Genomic DNA, 17931 nt, shown 5'->3' on the forward strand with positions numbered 1-17931 from the left:
CTCCCCCCACTAATTAACTGATGCTATTCAAAGGTTGCAAAGGAATTCTTTGGTAATTTTTTAGACTGACCCTAGCCAAGAACTCTTAAAACTCCAATAGAACAGAAAACATAAAACAAAACAAATGTAATACTGCAATAAGATATACAATAGAAGTGATTAAACCTTAAATGAAGAGCAACCAATCAAAATAAAATGCAGTCAGAGATATTCAGAGCAAGCAGGGCACACAAATACTTCAACTGTAGTTACATGCACCATTGTAGAAAGAACCGTGTTTTAAATGAGAATCCCCCTTTCTATGTATATATGTATATACAGGTTCTCCTGCAATTTATCAAACAAGCAGAACAATTAATCTTGCCAACCATTTGAATTGTTGAGCGTCTGTGTTACGTAAAAAGGTAAGTAGAGATTCAGTAGTAGTAGAAGTGCTAATGTGTGTTTGTGGGCTAGGGTTAGAGTTAGGGTTAGGTAATGGAATAGATTTAGTGTGTGTGCCAGCATTTTCTGGTTTGAGTTAATGTTAATGTTAGGTGTTACATTTAGTGCTGAAGTGTGTTTTTGTATGTAAGTAGTGTGCGTCCGAGCTCTCTTGCAAAGTGGTAGTGTTTTGAAAATATTGGTATTTTCGATTATATAATGTTTCAGTTCTTTTTAATTTGATTGAATGGAATTTCAGTGTAACAGGCTTTCAGACATTGGCCTGACTAAGTTTTAGGTGAACTTGTCTTTCAGTGAGTTGTTTTCAAGCCTTGCATATATGAGTATAGAACAGCCAGTCGAATTACTACAATGTGGACATCTGTGTGGGCAACACCATTCGGTCAACTGAAATAGATGGGTGACAGGTGTACAAGACTGATGAACCCTGGGTAGTGGAATATTCCCTTTTCTGGGGATTGTGTGATCTCAGAGTTAGTATATATAATTATCAGGGGATGTGAGGGCAGATTTGGTATATCCTGCTCCAGGGTAATTCCCGGAGCACATGCAGAATGTGTTGACGTTATGTGTTTTGACATCACTAAACAGATATTCTGGTTGTCGACACTGAGGTTAATCAATCAGCTGCCCCGTATCTATAGTTTCCCTTGTGTTTTGTCAAGCATCACTTTGTTCAACAAATGCTAGGGGTTTCTGAGATTTTGAACACTTAGATAGTTGAACATTTGATGTCTTAAAGTGCAATTTCTCAGAAACAGGTGAGCTGGGATTGGGAGAGGGCTGGAGTATTTATGTGTGTGTTTGGGTGTTAGGGTTAGGATAATGGTTCGGTAAGGATATAGGTATTGTGTGTTTCTGTGTGTGTGAGTGTGCATTTTTTGAGTTATCAGCTATGTTATATGGGTTGGAGACAGTGGCATTGACAAAAAGGCAGGAATCAGAGCTTGACATGGCAGAGCTGAAGATGTTAAGATTTGCACTGGGTGTGATGAGGATGGACAGGATTAGGAAGAAGTATATTAGAGGGTCAGCCCAGGTTGGAAGGTTTGGAGACAAAGCCAGAGAGGCAAGATTACGTTGGTTTGGACATGTGCTGAGGAGGGATGCAGAGTATATTGGGAAAACGATGCTAAGGAGGAAGCTGCCAGGTAACAGGAAAAGAGGAAGGCCTAAGATAAGGTTTATGGATGTGGTGAGAGAGGACATGCAGGTGGTTGGTGTGACAGAGCAAGATGCAGAGGACAGAAAGAAATGGAAACAGTTGATCTGCTGTGGCAACCCCTAATGGGAACAGCTGAAAGAAGAAGAAGAAGATCTGGGTTAGGTAAGGGGTTAGATTTTTTTTGCAGTGAGTGCTGTTGCATATTTGTGTGTATTAGTGTGTCTTCTTTAGTGACAGCTTTATGGGAAGGGTTTTTTGTAAGGTACATGTGGGGCTAGGTTTGGTTCAGGGGCAGGGTTAGGTTTAGCATATATTAATGAGGTGATGCAGGGGTGAAGCCTTCCCATAACTCTGCCACTATTCAGACAAATTGGAGGCTAGTGTTACAGAAGGGGTTAGTGAAGAGATCAGGAAAGGAATCTGTTTTCCTGTTTTAATCTTTCACATGTTCATTTCAAAAGACTGAAAACTCATTTGACTGAAACCCATAATACTGATACATTAAAGTAAAATGTATATACCCTTTTCCCCACTGTAGTGCAATCCTGGAGTTAGTATATATAGTTAGGAGGGTGTGGGAGGCACAGCCCCCTACATTGGGGGGGTGTGGGGGGGTGAAGCCCCCAAATAGTTTAGGTAAATATTGTTTTCTGAAAAGAGTTATTCATTGCAATTATAAATATCCGCGTGTATGGTTTAAAATGTATAACGTATGTGGGGGGTTGTGCCCCCCCAGCTATATATATCCAGGATCGCACTACAGTGGAGAAAAGGGCATATACCCTTAACTTTAATGTGTTAGTGTTATGAGTTTCAGTGAAATGAGTTTTCAGTCTTTTGAACTTTCATTGTTTTGGACTCAGTTAAATGAATTTCAGTCAAATGAAATTTAGGTCATATGAATTAGACCCATATGTATAAATATATGGGTCAGTGCCATAAGATCAAAAATTCAAAAGATTGAAATATAAAATATCTAAAATGTGAAATACTGAAAGCATTTTTAATGCAAGGGAGACAATCCCCCCTGCACCCCCTTACCAACTCTGAGGTCGCACAACAGTGGAGAAGGGGCAAATCCCTATGTTAGATATTTTACATTTTAGACATTTTGGCTTTCAGTCTTTTGAATTTTTGATCTTATGGTATATATATATATATATATATATATATATATATATATATATATATATATATACTATATTATATATAGATAGATAAAAAAAGTCTAAAAAGGTCGCAAAGACAAAGCATTCTGTAAAAAACCCAGCCAAGCTAGACTTTTCACTGTATGTCCTTATGGAATCATTTGCATATATCTCAAAGTCCTCTATTACAGGAGGGTTAGGGTATCACACAATGAAAACTCTAACTTGGCTGTGTTTTTCTTACAGTTTATATATATATATATATATATATATATATATATATATATATATATATATATATATATAGACAGATATAGGCATACATGCATACATAGTACCCTTGGAGTGGGAACATATCATGTTATCTCTTCCTTTTAATGCAACACAGTTCTGATTCAAAATAGTTTATACCTTCTATTCTTTAACTTGTTATATTATGAGATTTTTCTTTTTTACTGTATCACAAATGTCTTTCTGCATTACGTTGTCCCACTTTTGTTGTTGAATTGTTACCACCTTGATTTATGTTGTAACATACTATCATTCATCAAGACTGCAATTCTTGACCAAAATAAAGTAGTTATTCTCTGTACTTCACATATAACTAAAAAGCTGATATCTGTACAGATGTTGCACTAACAAAAGATAATACCTCACCGAGTGAATCACTATCTAAAGAAGATTGTCTTCTTCCCTTTAACAAAGACAATGAAAAAAAGCTTCACAACCCTGTGCATATACCATTTATTGGCAGCTGCTGACATCAGAAGATAGATGACTGCCAGTATGAGACTGTGGACTGTACCTGATAAGAAAAACTAGTGATTTCCCTGTGCCTATGGAAATGTCATGCAGACCGAGACAAATTCCTATGCCAAAGTATGCAAAAAGTTAAGTTTAAAAATGGTTGTTGATTTCTTTCCTTCAATTCCAATCAAGGAAATGCAAGTTGTATAAGTACAAGCTGGTATTTAGTAATTAAATTATACTGGAACCGTAGGACTATGTAGTCTGAGAAGAAACCTTAAGTTTGATCTAAACTGCAGGTGAGTGTGGGCTTCTCCTAGACCATGTGCGCAGTGGACTTACTTTGTGTAACTAAGCAGTATGATTAATGCAAAGCTTGCCATTTCTACCATGGATACCATTACCAGCTTCTGGTTACCTTGTGTAGCACTGGACTGTAACCTTTGATGTGTTTTGCACTTTTAGGCATTCCTTATTCTGATCAACAGGGATTATTAAAAATGTATTCAATGTATTTTTAGAAAGGTTGTTGTTGTTTGTCTTTCAGCTTTTCCTGGTAAGGGGTCACCACAGCGGAACTCCACTCCGCTAATGATTGGCAGTAGATTTTTATGAAACAGCGAGGTGCCAGCTCGATGCCCAACCCAACAAAGGCACACCCATTTACGCACGCATGTCTTTCGAACGCTACCCAACCACGGGGAGGACATGCAGACTCCACACAGAAGGCACTCCCAAGCCCAGCCGAGAATAGAACAGGAGAACCTCTTGCTGTGGGGTAACAACGCTACCGCCGTACCACCGCGGCATCCCCACTGTATTTTTAGAAAGGTAAAAAGTTAATTTGAAGATTAAAAAAATGTGTTTGATTTAACTGGTTTATTGGTGGTGGTGGTGGTGGGGGGGTGACAAAGAATCTGCTGCAGCCAGCTATAACCTGTTTTCATTTAGGGGCCTGGAAAGGAAACAGTTATGAGAGACAAGGCTATGGCCTGTTTTGGTCTAATGGGGGGAGGAATTAAGTTACAAAATACAAGAGTTTCCTTGATGGAAGCACAGGGGATCTAGTCTGCAGTGGAAATAGATCATGGAGGATGGAAGGACCAGGAAGAAGAGAATGACCAGTGTGAACGAAAAAAGAGTTTGTGATGCCAGATAAGCAGGACTTTGACCATTATGTCTTCCCATTTCAAAACAGACTAGACTGCCTTTGGTCATCTGCTATATGCCCCATAGATATAATGGGTTCAAAGGTATAGGCATCCATCCACAGCCCACTTTTTCCTATTACACCCACAACCCACTTTTTCCCATTGTTGCAAATAGTGCTAGGGTGTCACACCAACAGTAATCATTACCTAGCATCATACTAGTAAAAGTAAAATATACTCACCCTGTCTATAGGACAATGAGACCAACTGATTTGTACATTTGGAATGGGAACAAATTGTCAGTTGGAGTAAAGTCTTTATTGGTGCCCAAGAGTTAAAGGGTGGGGGTAAGAAAAATGAAAAAAAAAAAGAAATATGTCATATAAGTAGATTAGAAAGGTCTTTAACTTCACATATCTGGGATCAGACTGTGGTCTGTGTGGCCATAGGCTAGTGAGGAGGGGTTTTCAGTAGAAGATGCTTGCCACAAGTGAGCAGGGGGATCATATGTCTGATAGGGATATTACTGCACAGTACATGTGATGCAACAAAAAATTCCAGCCTTGTAATGTGACAAAAACAGGGTGCCTGCCACCCAGCATTTTACGCTAGAAGAATTATTAAGGGGGTACTCAGTGGTTGGACCCCACCTTCCCCACTGTTGAAGAAAGGTGAGAAAATCAATGATGATTGACATTATCAGATTTGGAGCAGAAAAGCCTCTTTTTCTCCATACAGAAATACAAAACAAAAAATAAAATACTTCATATGCTTAAGACTTGGCTTTTAATTTACTTTTATTCAACAAAAGCACTTTGTTTAAGAACAATGGATGGATGGATATCCACAACACACTCCGTATTACAGGGGTTGCTAACCAAAGCTTGCTGTAGACACAAAGGATACGATTCTGCAACTGTAATCATAGACAAAACAGATGGTTGGTTAGAAGGATGCTTTTATATGCAAAGATTCAGTTTATGATGCCTGAAGGTTTCAGAAATCCATATTATTTAGGAATTTTCAGAGTCTTGAATCATACAGAGTATGGAAAGTCATACCTGAAAATGTGGGTCATATATACATCTGAGCAGTAGGAACATAAACTGACAGCAAAAATATAACATTATTCCAAGAAAGCTAATTAAGTTGTTTTATGTGCTTCAATGTATACATGTCAAAGAAGATTTGAAATAATGCTTTGATGTTGATGGCACAATGGTTTGATTCCCATCTGCCTCCTGGTTGAGGATACAAACCTGGGACACTGAAGACTCATGTGGGGTGGTTAGATATGAACACAAGTACTGGGTACTACCCTCACTCAAGTGGAGGAAACAAAGCTTTAATACATTAAGTAAACCTAACTCAACCTACCTAGCTATCCTTAGTGGGTATTGTCACCTCTGTCTTCCTACTACCCATTCAAGTTACTCTTACTTTATGTACTTTTACTTAACCCATTACCTCTTTCCTACCCTTAACCGTCTACTAATGTTCTCATCACATATTTTTATTGTCTTTCCACCTCCTTTACCTAACACCTCACTATCTCTACCAGCACATGTTTGCCTTGTGGTTATTTGTTTAAAGTAAAATATCTCTTGTAATATTTCTTGGTATAGTGCTTGTTATATTAACTGTAATATTTCCTGTTATATTTTTATAATATTTGTTAAATTGTGGAGCTTTTCTCCCCAGGGCTCCACTGAAAATGGGCCAATGGTCCAGTCAGACTTTCCCAGTAAAAAAAAAAAAAAAAAAAAAAAGTATAAAATAAATAAATAAATAAATAATGCATGCGTTGCTAGAATCTGGAACATATGCAGAACACTCTTACTCTCTGTGATTTCCTTAAAAAGAAACAAAACAAGAAGGAAATGCTGTGTTCCCCCTTGGGAGGGTCTAGACCTCTATCAGCACAGCTATATATACCTTGACAATATTTGATGTGTTTTATAGGATGGCCCAAAACGTTTGGCTAATCTATTCTTGCCAAAGCAGGCTCACATTTTATCAGAGACAGGAGTGCATCATCACTACCTGATGTAATAAATACATGTAAAAATACAAATTAAAAGTACTAAAAAATATACAATATGTAATTAATACCTGTGGTAAACAAGGCACCTTGTACTAATTAATTTAATTCTGGATTTCAAAGCTTTTGTGTATGGGAAAGAAAAAGCACTTCATAACTGGTTATCAAAGGTTACTTTACAACTACCAAATATTCTTGTTTCCATGTAAGGGACATTTGATAAATAAAGCACAACACTTTGCAATTAGCCATACCTCTCAACTGTTCAGATGTCCACAGAATGTCCAGATTTTTACCTTATACTGTTGGTCTGTTTTTTCATAAAATTGTGGTATTATGGCAACTCAGTAAAGATTGAAGTTAGAAAATAATGACAGACATTTGAGTTTCAGACTTCATACCCTTCAAAAAATTTATGCTAATGCAAAACCTGTTATTCTATCAATTTTCTAAGATTGTAAGAGCAATATTTAAAAATTGTCTCTGTTTTTGGGCCTTTGCACCTCCATTATTTATGGCTTTGTCCAGATTTCTTGCACTAAAAACTTGAGAGGTTTGCAATTAGCAGAAGATAAATTTAAAGTAATCTGTAGCAGTATCTGTCTGAATTAGAAAGACTGACACAATTATTGGAATGGAAGACTCCTGTTTATCTGTTCTTTCTCCTCTGAGAAAAAAAAAATACACATTGAAATTGGTTATAACATGTTTCTGGAGAAAACTGAAAAAAAAATATTTAAGTATTTGACATGTTCTCAACAGAACTTTGAATGCAGTTTCTCTCATTTTCTAATAGTTTTGATTTGAATTTAATACTAATGCACGTTTTAACTATATAGCCGTATTTGCAGGGTTTATAACAGCACAAATATTTTAGTTTCCTTACTTGAATGCTTTATTTTGCATACCTCATAAAATGTCGTTTATTCCTAACTTTAGCTCTGTTTTAGCAACTTTTATTTAACATTTTGACAGCAAATAGTGTAGTTCTGGTGATATGGCTGTTAATTTGGCTTTGTCATTGTGTTGGATTTATTGGAAAAATGATTTCCCTAATAAGTTTAGTATCAGAGTCTTGACTTAAGCAAACCTATACCTTATAAAATAATACCGAATACCACTTCCCTTTTTGATAACAAGGTGATGAACTTCTCACATATGGAAACATGTGACCCATACTCCAAGGTTTATTCCAGTCATTATAACAGTACTGACTCAAACTGGTACAACATCATTAAAACACTCATTTGTGGCCTTGCAAAAGACATATATCGCATTTGTATAATCCTCCCCTATCCCTTCCTAGATTTCTCTAAAATACTACAAAAATAATATTAATGTTTACAAGGAATAGGAAAATTATCGTTTTAGGTGACTGCAACCTTAAAGTCAAACAAAAAGTACAAGCTAGGTTCCTTAACTTTCACAATTTAGCACAAGGAATACAACACCCAACATAACCCAATATGCATACTAGGAAAGAATATTTATTAGACAATATTATTACTAACTTCTCTTATTAGGTACTATCCATACATATTCTACAGAGACTTTAAGTAGCCACTGTACTTGTCTTTAAAGACACTGAAGTGTCTGCATTGCTGTTGTGCTCATTAGAAACATCCCTCAGTCCTCAGACTCCGCCTTCTCCTCTGAACTTGAACACATTCATTGGTCCTCATTGTACAATACATCTAATCATGCTGGCCTGCTTCCAGAATTTTATAATATCTTTCAACCCTAGAGAATAAACATTTCCCCTTATAAAAAAATGTAAAAGTTTAAGAAAGCCATTCAACATACAACTGATCTGAAATAAATACATAAATAAATAAAGGCTTGAGACACTGCATGGTATACATAGAAAAATGAACCTGCCAACATAAATAAATTCATTTTTTTTTTCTACCAAATTAAATAAGTCCTAAATAGTTATAGATGCTGCTACATTCACCTGAGAGCACTCCAATCCTCTCTTCCAAGAAACCCCAAAATCTCGTGTTAATTTACAAAGGCACTAGCGTCTTCTCATTTCCCAAATATTCTCAATCTAACCTTCTGGAGTATAACAATAGCAATGCTGTCGAAGACCCTATAATGTCTCAAAACCAAAGAAATGCCAAAGCATGAAAAGTGCACCAAAATCCACAGCAAGCAGTGAAAAAAGCAATTACTAACTGACAGCATCAAACAAAAAGCTCCGCAGAAGAGTCTGAATAATTTTAGCAATACGAGTTACAATTTTTGCTTTCATCTACCAAACATATAGACTTCATCAGAAGCAGTAGACACTATAGACAACCCAGTTTAAAAATGTTTAATTAATGACATCACTAATAGTCAATCAAATCTTAAAGACAAAGTACACCTTACAAATGCATTCATTACAGGAACTGATAATAATACATAAAATTCATGTTTTAATACTAAAAAGTATATGTAATGAAAAATAAAGGATATATGATATAGAATTCACAATTTATCTGCCCTCAATTTATGAACCGGTAAAACAGAAATGTTTTCTTTTAATCCAGGAAAACGGCGACAATAAGCTTAAACCGCTACACTGCTTCTTGGAATTACAATATGATTTCCCAGGCACTAACCCAAGGGGTGATGACAACTCCTTGTCAACAATACCAAACTGAAATGCCTGAAAGTTGCCATATTATGTACACTGTCCATATAATGTATGCATTTTTACTACAGATGTCATAACAATGTTCATAGATCTTTTTTTCTTAATGCACAATCCATTTCAACCATGTAAATCATGGGACAAGATGTACACTTTGCCAGATATACTACTCTTGTCATGCTACTATTATCATTCCTTAAATGAATATGCAATTAACGATTTGGTAATGCACAAATATCTTGTACAGTGTAAAAAATGTTATGCATATTTAAAGGTAACAGCTAATAACACTGGTGATGTGTGTTTCTTGTGTCAAAAGTTGGATGATTTGCTTACCATTGTTAGAAGTAAATCTAGATTTAATGGTGATGGGTACTTATGTATTATAGCTACCAGATTTTCATGGTTGGGAAATTGGCAAACTGGGATCGAGATGATTTCTGGAAAACTGTAAACTGAAGAGTTTTTATTGCTGTCAAATAACTGTACTTTACCTGCAGGAAGCAAAAGTATTGAAAAAAACATGTTTTGCATGCATTACACACACACGCTTGATTTGTCATGGATGCTTGCTTTATGACGAATGGAAACGGAGATACCTGAAGACGAGTGGGTAGCCCTTTTGGCAATGTCATGATTTACCCAAAATAAAACTCAAGTAACTTTGTGGGTCAACAGCCTCTTCCCTGGCTGAGGAAATAGTCCAAACGTGTTTCTCTTAAGATTGGTAGTACAGTTTCATTTAATTTTTGTTTGACATTTTGACAGGCTTATCCACAGTATCTGCAGTAGAAAACCACTGTATGGAGTTCTGACTAAGTAAAATAACTATAAGATAAAGTTATTCACCACCAGTTCTTAATCAGGCAGAATAAGTGCAGGATATTATGGCAGAAAACTGTTTGGGTATGCAGACTTTCCTCCTGGAGTGTGTATTGTGATTAAGCCTTGGAATTTCATGTTCCAGTGCTGTTTCCTCCAATCTTCTGAAAAGGAACTTGCAGCATGCGGAGTTGTAATAAGCAACATACTGGCAGTAAAGTTCATAGTGAAACAACAACAGCATGTGTCTCAGTTGTGATTGATTACACTCCACAAAACAAACTGTACTGGTTCAGAGAACACATTATATGACATGTTTACAACTTTGATGAACAGATGACATAATGGGAAAACATTCGGTATTGCAATAAAAAATCTGGTTGCGATAATACGTAAGTACCTGATGATGATTGCACTTGTGCAATTGGCATGGCTTGGAGAACTGTTATTTCATATATTAATGACTAGACTGATGAACTAAATAATGTTAGGCATAGAACAAACAGAACAGATTTAGAAAATGATGCATCTATTGTCTGCAAAAATCATTCAACCCCTATGAAACATGATGATGCCCCTGAGAACTATGGAATTGTGGATGCAAGTACTCAGCAATCTGAGGATCCGGTTTGTTTAGAAGGAAACAAAAAAAGAAAGAAAGGAAGATGTTCACAACAAATAACAAGGAAGAAAAAGAAACTGACCAATGACTGTAAAGGAAAGAGAATACGTAGTAAAAAGGATTCTGCTTTGTTATGTAACACACTGGTGACAGGGAATGAAGATATCTGCCTATCAGAAAACCCCCAGTCTACAGAAAAAGGCATCACCTTTCCAATGGAAAAGGTAGACAAAAGGGGCAGGAGAAAAAGAAGAAATCAAAACTGAACGTGGAAGGATTGAAGAACATCACTGTTAGAAAAAAGAAGAGAAAGACAGATCTTGACTGCATGGCTCAAGCTGTGGATTTACAGTACCAGCTGGATGAGAATTTAATACGCAATGAAAACAGTGGGATTAGTAAGACTAATAGTGATGAAGATCTATCCTTCGTAACAAATGACAGAGCAGATATTACTGTATTAGAAGCTGAAGATTCTTCAGAGCTGGCCAGCAAAGATGTTCTTGTAATAGGAGATTCAATTATTAAAGGAACTGATACTTATATCTGCAGAGATAATAATGAACATCGAATACTGTTATGTTTGCCAGGAGTAAAAATAGAAGATGTGAGAGAAGTCTTGGAATGCCTTAATGTAAGGAAGTATGGATCCGTTTTATTCATGTTGGTACATCATCTGCAAGAATTCTCTGACTGTTAGTAGGGAACTAACAGCCCTCTTAGATATTATAGTTTGTACTGGTGTTAGGACGTATTTTTCTAAAATCACCTATAGAAAGGATAGTCAGGTCACCGTGAATAAAAAGATTTTTTGGGTAAATACCTACATGGAAAAAATGTCCTGTTTTAAAAAATGGAAATGTGTAGAGCATCCAAGCCTAGTTTTGAGCACACTCGTGTTCAGACAAGATGGCGTGCATTTCTTAAGATCAGCGAAAATAATTTTTGCAGCAGATATTTTGCAATATTTGACAAACACCAGGCAGGATTTTTGCCAGGTCGAACATTTAACAGTTCACAGACAGCAACATTTGATGTATCTCTGATGGTTGTTAATGCCAGGAGCATTAATAATAATAATTTTTTTTAGTGGAAAATTTACTACGTTCCCACAAGATTGATGTTGTTATTGTTTGTGAAAAATGGTTAAAGAGAATGACTCGAGACCAGTTCTATCAGGGTATAAATGTTTTTACAGTAACAGACATTCTAACAAAAAATCTGGTGGAGGTGTTATGATAGGGATTAAAAATAATTATGAGACCTGTGATTATTACATCTTAAGTGATAACACAAATACTACAGACTGTGTAACTGTGACAATAAAGACAACCCTGGAACATATAACAATTGTTGGAGTGTATAGACCACCAAAGTCAAGTGCAGATGACCTAGGCAAATTCATACAGGAAGAATAATATTAGCTTGGGACTTAAATTTACCAGAAACAGACTGGAATAATATTGATTCAACAATGTTTCTTTTCCCTGTTTTAAAAAGGAGCTTAAATCCTACCTACTAAACTTGAAATTATGCCATCGCTTTGATCACACGTAGTCGTAGTCTGACCTGCTGTATAACCTGTTGCATTTCCTAACTTTCTTTTTCTGTTAGTAACTTCTGCTTAAACTAACCTCCTAAACCCTCAGCTCTACTACTATAGCCCTACTATAGTTCCCTCTTTTCTCTCCTCCTCCCATGCTCCACACTATTTATCTTTTTCAATGTCTATACATTGTCCTTCTTTTGAAGAATGATTTTTGTTTTTCTTTTTATAATTAATTTTGTATTTGCATTGTTGTTTTTAATAGTTTTTGTCCTGTATGTTTACCTTTGTTTATGTTTGCTGGGGCTCTTTCCCCTTGGGTCTCCACTGAGAATGAGTTGCTTGCTATCGGTGCAATGCAAATAGCTAACAACCTTTTCTGTTTTACAATTATTTTGTATTGTGATTGTTATTTAATATTTGTATATTGTCACTTTATCTTTCCTTAAGTTTGCTGTGGATTTTCCCCTCGAGTCTCCACTGAAAATGGGTTTGTTTTCAAAATCAGTTGGACTAACCCGGTTAACAAATGTGAAATAAATAAATAAATAGCAAGGAAATTATTCACAATGTATATTCAGGAACAACAATTGCTTCAGATTGCAAAAAAAACCTACCAGGGATGGAACATACTAGACATTGTTTGTGTTCCTAAAGAAATTACTGTTACTTCTAGTCAAGTTTTACCACCATTGATGTGCAGTGATCATTGGGTTAAAAAGGTTAATTTTTTGCTAGATAATTCTGCCAAACTGAGATCTAAACCAATGTACAGAAGGTTAATTACAGATTATATGGAAGCAAAACAGTCACTATGTATAACTAACTGGAGTGAGATTTTCAGTGGAAAAACTGCAGAAGGATTGTGGAAAGTTTTTAAAGAAAAAAACTGCTTGAGTGCAAAAAATATTTAACATCAGGATCTAGGCATACAACATCAGGAGGCTATATTTCCATAACAACAAGATATCTGATTAAGACGAGAGACAAAAGTGATAAGAAATGGAAGAGAGGTTGAGCTACAACTTTGAAAACTAAATAAACAAGCTGGACAAACAGATTAAGCATAGTGTGAGAAAAGATTAAGAAATATTTGAAGAAAATGTATGTAAAGATATTGAGCATAACAGGAACCTTTTTACACATACATAAGATGTGGAAGAAGTAAAGACACACAACTTGATAAATTGCGTGCAGATTCTAAAATTTATTCTCAGACACAACAGATTCTAGATATATTTACACATTTCTTATGCAAAACAGTTTGGGTCCACAAAAGGGGTAATAAGTTGTCCTAGTGGTATGCAGGTAAACCTAGATACTGGAATCAAATTAGATTATACTGAAAAAGAACTGGACAAACTGGATTCAAACAAAGCACAGGGAGGAGACAAAATTAGTAACAATGACCTGAGAACACGTCAGCAATAACTTACAGTGCCATTATATCTATTATTTACTAGGTCATATAAATATAAGGAGATTCATCAAGATTGGAGATATGCGCTTATTATACATGTCTTCACGGGAAAGGGGAGTAGGACAAACCCAGAGTTATATAGATCCTTAAGTCTTCTTTCACGTTGTGGAAAATAATGGAGAAGGTAATATTGAATAAGTTATTGTCAGAACTGGATAGGTTGGGACTTGAAACCATATATCAGCATGCATATGTTGAAAACAGATATATTACCACCTGTAACATGATGTTCTATAACAATATAATAACAGGTATGAATGAAAAATCGTGTTGTGATGTAATTTATATAGATTTAACTTCAGCACTTGACAAGGTCATACACAAAACACTGATCAATAAATTAGTACAGCTAGGTATTGATGTACTCTTGATAAGATGGATAGCTGCATGGCTTACAGATAGGACATGGCAAGTATCATACAGCAACTGGACAGGTGAAATCCTTGGTTACAGTCAGGGTGACTCACAGGGCTCTGCCCTAGGCCCTTACTTGTTTAGATTGTAACTTTCAGACTTAACTTTTTCATCTGAGGTGTTCTACTGTCTATATGTAGATGACCTGAAATTGGGTAAACTGATTACAAGTGTTACAGATAAGGCATGTCTGCAAAATAACTTGACTAAATTGACCATTTTGGCACAGGAGAATAATATGCTGATAAATACATCAAAACCTAAGCATATGAGATTTGGGAGACAAACTGAAAGGTGAATATTTAATATGGCACGGCGATTAAAACTGTAGACTCATTTAAGGACCTCGGTACATGGGTACATTCAGCTATGAGTTTTTCTAATCATTATCAACCAATTGGTTAATGATAGTTATAGAACTATAGGTTGTATAAAAGGATTTATAAAGTCTAGGAAATCAAATATGATGAAATCATTGTTTGTTAGTTACATTAGACCCAAACTTGAGTATGGAATAACAATATGGAAACCCTATAAGAAAACAAGCATGAGTAAACTGGAAAGAGTACAGTGGAAATATACCAACTGCATTCATGGAGGTGAAAATTAAATTATTATGAAAGACTAAAATATCTGAACTTGTACAGTGTCTCTTATAGATATCTAAGAGGAGATCTTATTCAGGTATATAGGGCATTTAAAGACAGCTACACCTGGGAATGTTTGGGGTTAACAAAAGGTAGTAGAGAACCAGACAACCTATGTAGAAGATTCTATAACAATGAGAAATGTATTAATTGTTTCTCTGACAGAATAGCTGATGCATGAAACAGACTACCAAACCACATTAAAGCAAGTACTAGTTAGTTTACAAATAATTTGCAATATAAGATAACAGGAACAGATAATAAAGCAGTTATTACTTCTGAAACCTTTTAAAACACCTGTAATGAAATTAGCATGCAGCCACACACTGAGAGGTTATTCAGGAATGGACAGGATTAAGGCATGCATTCTGTCATTCCTGTGTTATGAAGGCTGACCAACCTGCTGAAATTGCCAATGGACAGCACCCAACCTATGATAACTTTGCCAATAGAACAGGTTCCTCTTGAATGCATAGGAATGGACACTGTCACTCCACTTGTAAACTGAAGAGTGGCCATCACTATTTCCTGGTAAATATTGATTATGCAACAAAGTTTTCTGAGGCCATACCACTTGCGAAGAATCAATACAAAGTTTACAGTGAAATAATTAGTAATACCCTTGTATAGGGCAGAAACTACCTGATAAATTCTTCCTGAACAAGGCACTCCATTCATGTCTAGACTGACTTATGAACTTTGTCAGTGCTTTAAAGTGAAACAGGTATGTCTGTATATCACCTCCATAAATGGGCAAGATGAACATTAACAATACCTTAAAGTCTATTCCACAAAAGCTTACAGATTTATATGAAAAAACTGTGACTAACTGCTTCTGTATTTCTTATTTGTTGTAAGACAAGTACCCCAAACTTCATATGAACTTATAAGGAAGACATCCCCAAGGATTGTTAGCTATAGCAAAAGACACATGGGTGAACCTGCCCTTTTAAAAATATAGTAGATCATATTATGAATCTGCAGAACAGGTTAAGAACTGTAATGTAGTAAGAGAACATAATGAAAGAACAGAGCAAGCACAGCAGAGCCCATATAATAGAAATGCTTATTGAGAGAGTTCAAACAAGGAGATAAGGCACTTGTATTGGTACACACTGCTAAGAGCAAGTCCCTTACAAAGTGGCAAGGCCATTTTGACTTGATAGGGAAAACAAGTGAAATAAAAAACATAAAACCAAACTGAATACCAAAACCCCAGTAGCATAAAGTTAGAGATGAAGTGTGAAACATGTTTAAACTTGGGCTATAGAAGAATCCCAGAGTGTGTGGAATATCCTCATTAGACTGGTCCCGAAGCTTTTGGGCCTATGAGGTTTTGCAAAAGTTTCAAGAAGCTAAACAGCATGTCTTAATTTGAATTATATCATATACCCTAATTTATCTGTTTGTTTGAGATACTGAGCAGGGCTATATTTCTGTTCCCATTAGACTTAACTAAATGCAAATGGCAAATCCCACTAGTCCAAGACTTTAGAAAGAAGATGGTATTTTCCACATCAGTTGGGCTCCATTTGGGAAATCCATTTACGTAAAGTTCAAGCCATTTATAATGTGCTGCATGAATTTGGACTGATGGATAACCCAACCAAGTGTAAATTAATTATGGAAGAAGCCTGTAATAGGTTAAGGAATAGTGAAACATCACGCTGAAAAACTTGAAGCAGTGTAAACTGGCCTTCACCACCCACAAGAAGCAAGTCAAGGCTTTTTGGGGCCTCACTAGCAATTTTTACACATTTGTTCCCAATTTTGACACTACAGTTTGCCTCCTGACTGACCTGACTAAATATTGGCGTCTCGGAAGATGAAATGGACAAATGAAATGGATTACGGCTTTAAGCAACAAAAGAATATGCTGTACACAGGCCTAAAGCAGATGCCCTATGCCGACCATGTAAAAAAACTCCACCTACACTCTGTCGCATATCGTCTACTCAGAGGCGATCTCTGCTTAACATACAAAGCCATGTCAAACCCAGAGCTGTTGGACATGCTACACTTAAAGAAATCCCAATCCCTGAAAGAGACATGCTCCAGGGATCTAAACCATGTCATCACAATGAACAAAACATGCTGGAGGGATAGGTTCTTGACCCAGAGACTCCCCAGACTCTGGAATAGATTGCCCATACATGTCAAGCAGAGCACCTCTTTGGCCCTCTTCAAAAGGAACCTTGATGTTTGGATGGGAGATAGGAAATTCACCCCGGGGATCACATCAGTGACAGGGGTCCAGGGAAGTAAATAATGTGGGAAGAAATAGCCAGGGAATTGTTATGGCTAGGCTTGTATAGGGCCTAGGGCTGATAGCCTAGTACCAACCTATGAACCTACTTAGAGCCAAAACTCATAGCCCTGAGTTCTTGAAGCAATTCTCACTGCATATTTTTGTGCCTCTGCTCTGGGACATAGGCTCAGTCCTATCACAGGTTGTCAATGTGGAGGAATAACCCATTGCTACATTAGTAGAAAACAGAGTAATAGTCAGCTTTAGAAAGAGTCTTGAGCTGTTAAGTAGGCCCTTAGCAGCCTTAAATACTAGCTGCTTTGCAGGGAGTTCCTGTCTATAACTGCTCATACCCACTTTCATGATTTTTCTGGCAAAACAAAACCATCTCAAATTATAACAATGACTCTATAGTCCTTCAAATTTAAAACCATGCACCCACCAAGCCACCTCCACTGAATGCAGATGGGCTGTCCCAGGCATACAGCTCATCTGCTACGGCCCAAATTGATGGTTCTGCTCTTGAAGGCCTTACCATTGCTTAGCGATGGCTGGTTCCTTTACGGATGTTAGTTCAAAACTGTAGACAGGTAAAATCTAATGAGGGACAGCTGCAAAATGGTCTGTTTAAAGCCCAGCACCTTGTTACTAGCAAAAGTCATTACACTTGGTTCTGAAGAATCTCCTTGGAGGATTCTAGAAGGAGTAATACATACTGCAAGGAAGACACTTCAGTCGGGATTCTACCAAGGGAAAGCAGCTGTTGTCCTATAAAGCAAAGATCATTTGGTTGCATTTCTGCCTGTAATGAACAATGG

The 17931-nt window shown here is 36.5% G+C and overlaps 1 protein-coding gene across 7 annotated transcripts in view; it reads right to left on the minus strand.

The window, feature by feature from the left end:
* Window positions 1–17931, minus strand: part of FRY (FRY microtubule binding protein) — a 2210679-nt gene that overhangs the window by 1363136 nt on the left and 829612 nt on the right. The gene's annotated exons all lie outside the window — the stretch shown is intronic.

Source organism: Protopterus annectens, chromosome 5.part1, assembly GCF_019279795.1.
Source record: "Protopterus annectens isolate FY-2018-M chromosome 5.part1, PAN1.0, whole genome shotgun sequence".
In the NCBI taxonomy this organism is placed as follows: domain Eukaryota; kingdom Metazoa; phylum Chordata; order Ceratodontiformes; family Protopteridae; genus Protopterus; species Protopterus annectens.